The sequence below is a fragment of the Antechinus flavipes genome, chromosome 1, assembly GCF_016432865.1.
Source record: "Antechinus flavipes isolate AdamAnt ecotype Samford, QLD, Australia chromosome 1, AdamAnt_v2, whole genome shotgun sequence".
NCBI classification, from domain to species: Eukaryota; Metazoa; Chordata; class Mammalia; order Dasyuromorphia; family Dasyuridae; genus Antechinus; species Antechinus flavipes.
This window is the reverse complement of record NC_067398.1, coordinates 80,620,888-80,629,191: the sequence shown is the minus strand read 5'-3', so window position 1 is coordinate 80,629,191 and position 8,304 is coordinate 80,620,888. Positions and strand designations below refer to the sequence as shown.

Sequence of the window (8,304 nt, the reverse complement as noted above, 5' to 3'; positions counted from 1 at the left end):
TGATTTGTATTTTCAGTACCTAGCTAGCACAACACCTGTCACATGTTGTTGCTGAGTGACCCCTATGGACTTTTGTCAATGGGCTTTTCCATTTTCCTTCTCCAGTTTTGCCATTTTCTTCTCTTGTTCATTTTACAGATGAAGAACTGAAGCAAATAGGGGGTAAGCGATTCGTCCAGGGTGATATAGCTAGTGTCTGAGGCTGGGTCTGAATACAGATCTCCCTGATTCTAGTCTGGCCCCCTATCTAGCATGCAATGGTTGGGGGAGAAGGAGGGTCTCCTAAATTGCTTTCGGTTTAGCTTCACAGCTTAAAGAACAATCTCTCAAAGCTGACCATTTTTCAAAGCTTTTTTCTTTCCAGTTTCACATTTGATTTGCACAAATCCCTTGGAAGAAAGGCATTTTAAAGAGAGGGAAGGCAAAGGGTAAGAACTTGCCAAGAAGTCACACAATAGGACTGGCAGAAACAGGACACATTCATCAGCTTGTAGGAGAGAGGCAAATGTCAGATGAAGGTATTCAACTCCATGACCTACCATGCACTTTTTAAAACCTTTAGTCTTTGGCTTTGTTAATTTAAAATGCGTCTCCAGAACAATAATCATTCTAAATTAAAAAATTATATATTAATGTATTTTTAAAGTGCCAATATATTAATATTATAAAGATAATAATATAATTAAATTTTAATTTATAATATAATAATTTAATGATTTATTATTAATAAAAATAATAATATAAAGATACCTTTATTAATCAGTTGAAACTATTGCATAATATATTGACCTGTTCTTCTTTGTTTTATCGATTAAAGTATTGAGAAAGAAAAAACAAATCTTAAAGACCATGTCTATTTCCAAAAAAATTTTTATATGAATCTCACTATTATAACATTTATTGATTAAATTATCTATTATCTGATGTTTCTTTTTTGATGTATGAGTTTAAGCATTAAAATCTTTTCATTTGAATATTTTTTTATTTTATATGATAAAATATAGATTATTTTTTATTGATGTCTTTTAATATCATAATCACACTCATTTCTGAATATATGCTGACCACTGCCTAGCAAATCTATCCAACTCATCCCCATCTAAAAGCCTTCAGCTCCCTCCTGCTTTGAATTTATGGCTGGGATAATACCTGCTGCACTTGAAACTAGTCTACGCCAAGACTCTATCCAAGAGTGGGGATGGCACCTTTCTTCCCCCAAGGGAGTTATGTGTCCTACAACAGCCTTTTCCCTCACCCCTACTAGGGACTGCAGCTCAGCAGGCCTGAGAAAGTCTGGCTTGGGATGCCCACCCAGGTAGCACCTTTCGCCTCTCTATCCCTCTATTAGAACCCCCTCCCCCATTCTCTGCCAAGAACAGTAGGAGTCAATTAAGTAAAAATAGGCCTCCCAGACCAGTGTAACTCATTAAGGGCTAATTAAGTTAATTAGTTCCAGGTGCAGATTTCGTACTCCCCAGTCCTTGGCTGTTGTGTGCTATAATTGCATTTTCCAGCCAGGGCTCCCTCCCAGAGTTCCAGCTTTCCAGGCTGAGGTGTTTTGGGTTGGAGGGAGATGTGACAGAGTCTCTGGGCAGGGGGAGCAGATTTAAATCAGGCTGAAGGGAAGTTGGCAAGACCCTCCCAGAATCCTGGGTGCTCAGGGCCCAGCTGCCTATGGATTATATGGCTTTAGGGCCAGAAGCTTCTGAGACTGACTCTGGGATCCAGGGCCCACTTCCAGGGATTCAGGCACCTAGGATATAAAGGCCAAGGCTGCAGGTGGGATGAAGTGGGACCAGGACTAATCAGCGGCCTCAAGGGAAGTTGTCCTGGATCCAGTAAATAGTGGGGCGGGGGAGGAGGGGAGGCTAAGAAGGATGAAATAGGGAGACTTAGCTCAGCTGCACTTGGGCTTCTATTTGTGGAAGGGACCACGGGGAGAAAAGTACTATTATGTGCATTTTGGGGAGGAAATGGCAGAAAGGGCTCTGGGTCATCAGGATGCTAGGGTTCTAATGTTTCTCTGCCAGAAATTTGCTGGGTGAGTGACCTTGGACATCTCGATCTCATTTCTAGGTCTCCATTTCCTTCTGTAAAATGAGGAAACTCATACAGGATCTGGGTGAGTCTGTGATTCAGTAATCTTTGTAGAGTCTCTTCTACCTCTGACCTTCTCTCTTCTGTTTGAACATACATTGCTGTTTCTAGACTATCTCTTGGGCAAGAGAAGTCTGTATTTATTAGAAGATTCTAAGATTTTGATGAGTAAATGTTCAAAATGAGGTCACCTTTCTCTCACACTTGGGTGATCGTTAGGATTTGGGAGCATGGATGCTGGGACTCGGCCCCCAGAAACAGAGAGAAGGGGGAAGAGAAAAGCAGAAGAGGCAGAATCTGGAAGAAGCCTGAGAAGATGACTTCAGGGACTCCTATCTGGGGCTGGTGAACGATTGAATAAAGGAGCCCAAGAGAACAGCTCTCTTCCCGGCAACAGAGACAATGAGGTTCAGAGGTTCAAGAGAGGGGAAGAGGAAAGAAAAAAGAGATGATTAAAGACTGAGCAAAAGAAAGACACAAATGAAGAAAATTAAATTCGAATTGGTGATGGAGCTACAAAAACAAAAATGAACCAGTCCTTGCCTTCAGTGAGCTTTTATTCTACTATGGGCATAATGTAGTATGTGCATAAAGAGTAATTTCAAGAGGGAGAGATCACTAATAACTGGGGATCAGGAAATGTTTCTTGTTCGGGGTATCAGTATTGAGGTTCAGAAGAGACCCCAAAATGTGGGGTCACAGACCCATGTCGTGAAGTGTCTTAAAAGAATTTGCAGGCTTGAATCCAAGTCAAGGGGCAAAATTTGTTGTAATTGTAACGCCAATGGAAGCAGGCCAAGTTCCAAAAGAATTTAGCAAAGGACCAAGAGAAAGGAGACACATTTATCCAGTTCTTCATGTCACTGATATGCTGTTTTATGGCCCAGAGAAAGAACTGAGGAGAGGACCAGCAGATCCAGGACTATCTTAAGACTTTAGAATCACTGACAGACAGATTGTCAGAACAATAGTGCTCTAAGGTCAGGGAGATCTCAGGATCACTGATTCTAAAGCCAGAAGACTAGATCCATTGACAGATTATTAGAACAGAAGCAATCTAAGGTCAGGGGAACTCCCTACTGTGTCTCCCTAGAAGCTATATTCTATGACCAGAGCTAGGCTTGTGAAGGAACTTAGGAATTCTAAGACTGGTTGATGAGCAAGCTGTGCAATTCCAGCCATGTACAAACTCAGAGGCAAAAGATGGGTTGTCATATACAGGAAAAAACTGGAATGTAGAATGTATGAAGAGCAGGAATATAAAATGTCTGAAAACATCGGTGAATGAATGAAAGGCATTAAACATTGTATTACATTACACTCCAAGAGCGCCTTTTGTACTAGGAACTAAACTCAAAATGAAGGTAGTTCCTGCCTTGATGGAACTTAATAAAAGTTTTATTTATTTCTTCATATTCTGGTTAAGGGAAACTCTACCTGTTAAGGAAGTGGAAAAGGAAAGATGTTTGGATTTGGGAATTCAAGGGGATAGTTAATAAATAATACTGGTGATAATAATATCGTGTTAGAAAATTAAAGTAAATTGAGGCACACATCTCTGAACAAAAGCAGTTTGCAAACAGTGGTGAATTGTTGTTGTTTGTCGTTCCTAGTGCTATCTCAGGATGGTGTCTTGACCTGTTTGAAAACTGGATATAAGTATTTGGAACTATGCCATTTGACCCAAAAGGGCCATTACTGGGTCTGTGTCCCAAGGAAATCCTAACGGACCCACATATACAAAAATGTTTGTGGCAGCTCTTTTAGTGGTAGGAAAAAATTGGAAAATGAGTAGATACCCATCAATTGGGGAATGACTGAAAAAGTTGTTCTTTTGCTCTATAAAATATTATTTTATATTGCTCTATACTATTACTCTATAAAAATGATGAACAAGCTGATTGTAGAAAGGCCTGGAAAGATTTACACAAACTGACGCTGAGCAAAGCAAGCAGAACCAGGAATACATTGTACACAATAACAGCAAGAATGTCCGATGATCAACTATGAAAGGCTTGCTTCTTCTCAGTGGTTCGGTGATCCAAAGCAATCCCAATAATCTTTGGACAGAAAATGCCCTCTGTGTCCAGAAAAAGAACTAAGGAGCCTGAATATAAATCAACACATGCTCAGTTCACCTCTTTTTTTTTAATCTCTCCCATGATTTTTCCCTTTTGCTCTGATTTTTCTCTCCCAACATGATTCACAAAGCAATGTATTAAAAATAAATACATTTGCTAGGGAAAAAAAAAGAGAGAATTGGATGCAAGTGAAGCAGAGCTGTACAAAATTGTCATTCTCTCTTCCAGAGTCATCAAGGCCTATTGTCAAGACAAAAGTCAAAATAATGGCTCGTGGTCCAGGATGCAGTGGAATATCTCCGTGTCTCTGATGTCTGCTCAAGCTATGAGACCTCCACAGGGTCTGGTTTGGCTGTCTTCATGGTGGGCTATTGCAACAAACTATTTTCACCGCCCATTTTTTGGCTGAAGTCTTCACATGATTTTTGTAGACTTCTTCCTAACTCACCAGTGGGTTTGGTTACTCAATCCAGCTAGGATGGTTTGTTATGCCATAGTTCTCTTTAACTGTCCTGACTCAGTTTCCCTTGTCTCAGTTTTTTACTGTTCTGTCTCAATTCCCTAAGCTGTAAATCCCCGTCTGGTCCATTAAGACTGAGGACCAATTACTCTAAGGTTCTAAATTGTTAGCACAAGCAAGATAAACAAGAGAGTAGGCCTCCTGACTCTTTTCTGTCCTCAAGAATTTACAATATCCCTCTAAAATATTCCAAGATATTTCACTGACATTTTTATCTCTGTGTATTCAGATATCCTGTTTCTGGGTTTTTTTAGGTTTATGGCCTCCCCTATCCTGACAGAGGTTTTCCCGCCTTTTCCCTCTTCTTTGTCTCCAAAAGGTGCTTAAAGGTTTGAGATTCTCCCATTCATTGCTGGAGGCTGGCAGCTGGATTCTTTGGGATGACAGTCTCCTCCAGCCCTGCGACCAACATGGATTCCTTGGTCCCAGTATACTTATCTCTGTCTGACTGGATAATTTGAGACAGAGTCCTGTCCATCCAATTTTACTCTCCCATTAATAAAATATTAAAAACTCTCTAATCTCTCTCCTGCCTCAGTTTCTCTGGCATTACAGGTTTTACCCCAGCTGGCCACTGTGTGCTCTACAGTTTCTAGGAGCCTCAGGTAAAACTTAAAGAAAGTAGGTCAAATTGGAAGTCTCTCGTAAGCCTGGGAGCTCAGTAAGGGCTTTTAAACTTCCTTCCAATGGGTCTGTCAGTACACCATTTGCATTTCCTCAGACAAAACCATTCTGATAGGTAGACATTTTAATGAGGAGATGGAATGAGGGAAGTTAAGTGAGAAGTGAAGTTGGTTATAAAGATAAATAATACAAAGATGAAGACTCAATGACAGAATTGAATCTTGAATGGAGATAATTAAGAGACAAAAGTTTGACCTTTAGGCAAGTTTCTCTAGGGTTATAGGTGAAGGGTGGAATTCCAAAGCTAATTTAATTCATGAAGGCTCAATTAAGTCTTAAAAATTGAATTAAAATCAATTATCAATTTTAAAATAGCTAATCTAGAGGATAACTTTCTCTTCCTGTTGTTTGCAACCAAGTCAGTCCCTAGAGGAGACAGGTTTCTAAAAACATGACTTCTCTCCCTCTTAGGGAGAACCTAGGTAACAAGGATGCTCATTCAGGCTTAAGGGATGTCTTTATTTAATTAATTTGTCCCCTTGGAATTCTTGATTGAACCCGATGAGCCACTCAATTACCGCATGTCAAGTCCATCTCTGGTACCTCTTTGGGGCTTAATGATGCCAAAAAATAAGAGCAAGAAGGGTTTTCTAAGGATCAAAGGTCTCAGAGCTGGTTAGTATTGGCCTGACCCCCTTATTTCATAATTGAGAAAACTGAATCCCAGGGAGAAGAAATGACCCAGCTCTTAACTCTCATTTTAAGAATGTTCTTAAGACATGTTCATTTATGATGGGAAATGCTATCCACATCCAGAGAAATTACTGATGGAGTCTAAATGCAGATTTAAGCATAGTTTTTCACTTTATTTTTTTCATGTTTTTTTTCCCCCTTTTGTTCTATTTCTTCTTGTGTAAGACAATAACTATTAACCCAAAATAATTCAAATAGATGATTCTCAGGGTCAGAGCAGAAAGCAGTTTATTCAGTTCCTGCAGGAAAGGGACACTGCCTTCTCTAAGATCTAGTGAAGGACAAAGGACAGTAACAGAGTAGGCTTTTTTATACCCTAAAACAACTTTATCATACCTTGGGACATTAGTACCAAGGCTCACAATCTGTACTCCACCCTCAGGGTACAAGAACTGGGGGATTGTAGATTGATTACAAAGTAGTTTGTATGTACAAGCAAGGGGGAGGTTTCTTGGAAGTGTGGGCCCAAACTATGGCAGGGGTTAGTTTTCTGAAAAAAATCTCATGTCCTCTGCATCCCACTTAATCCCTCCTCTTCTGGTGTCCATTTGAGGACTTCTCACACCAATCCTGATACAATTTTTCAACTTCTATATCTTTCTCAGCTTCAGGACTTCCCCTATCTTCTTGACTTATTGACTCCCATCTCTGATTCCCCATTAATTGGATGTTACAAAAGTTACAGGAGATGAATCTCTACCTCTTATTGCACATCCAGTCCCTGCTTCCAAGGAACTTACATTATTTGGGGAGAAAATAAACTTTGCCCTCGTTTATTCCTTGATGTCCTTGGGAGTTTGTTTTCTAATTGTTTCATTTTTCCAATTTGATTTTCATAACTGTGAAAAATAAATGCCCATCCATTTTTCACAATTTTACTTTTTTTCTTTTTAATATTTGGTTTCCACATCCTTTTCTAACCCCTCACATTTGGTGAAAATTTCTTAGATTCCCCTTCATAAAAGTCTGTTAACCCCTGCACAAATCTCCTTACACAGGATGGATAATTAATCCCTAAATTTTCTGCTAATTATTCTGATAGGACTGTACTAAGAGTGAAACTATTGAGGTTCAGAAAGAGACTCCAAAAGGTTGGGGGTCATAGACCAGTATCCCAAGGTGTCTTCAAAAGAATTGTCTCTTGAACCCATCTCTAAGTCAAGGGGCAAAGTTTATTATAATTGTAATGCTAATAGAAGTGGGCTAAGTTCCAAAAGAATTGAGCAAGAAGACAAATTTATGCAATTCTTCATGTCACTTTTTTGGTAATTTTATGGCTTACAGATAGATTTGAGGAGTAGTCTATTCACTATTGTCTGAGGAACTGTGTGGGATGGCAAACCCCAATTAAAAAAAATACTCAGAGATATCTCGGAGTGAAGAACAGAAATTTTATTAGGATCTTTCAAGAAACAGATAGTCCTCTCACTGAAGTCTCAGAGGGAGGAGGGTCGCTTTCACAAAGTTTATGAGAGAATTTAAATGGTCAGTGAGAGAAAAAAAAATTACCCACCCATTCTTATTAATCCTCCTAAAATCATTGACAAACTTGACTTTTATTCCTTTATTTGTCTCTGATAGATAGATAGGCTTTTTGTGACACTAGAGTCTTGGTTATGCAAGACTTGTTCCAAAAAAAGAGTTTGTTCTGCTTCTAAGGTTAATAATCACTTAAAATGGTGTAAGGAGATTTGGTTTTACGCCAGGCTTTTCTCAATCAGCCACTTTGTAGACTCTAGGACATTAAATAGTTAGTCATAGTCTTCTCTAAGTAGTTATGTAAAGCTCCAGGAAGTTATCACAGATGTTGCTGCTAGAAGAGTAAGTCTTTTGCTCTTCTTCCCAGAGCCTAATGATTAACAGATTGTTAGAGCTAAATCTGGAATTATCAAGTGATTATTCTGAGAAGTCCTCAGTTTCCCATTTCACTCATCTCTAACAGATTCTCTATCCGACAGTCAGCAATGTTTGTAGGACTATTCTAAGACTTTAGAATCGTTGACAGATTGTTAGAATAATAGCATCCAAAGGTTGGGGGATCTCAGGATCACTAATATATCTTCTTTAAAACCTAAGGGAAGAAATATTATTTTATATATATATATTATATCCCAAGGCCAGAAGACCTTTACAAACATTGACAGACATATTATTAGGACAATAGCACTCTGTTGGGGAACCTCAGGATCCTTGAATTCTAAAGCCAGCAGACTTTAGAATCATTTAGAT

General features: G+C 39.1%; 1 long non-coding RNA gene across 1 annotated transcript; it reads left to right on the top strand.

Annotated features, from left to right (window-relative positions):
- Positions 1 to 2,059: 2,059 nt before the first annotated feature.
- LOC127554096 (uncharacterized) lies at positions 2,060 to 5,219 on the top strand. The gene is made up of 2 exons (XR_007951897.1): positions 2,060 to 2,122; positions 4,407 to 5,219. It is a non-coding gene; the product is annotated as an uncharacterized LOC127554096 (long non-coding RNA).
- Positions 5,220 to 8,304: the final 3,085 nt, after the last annotated feature.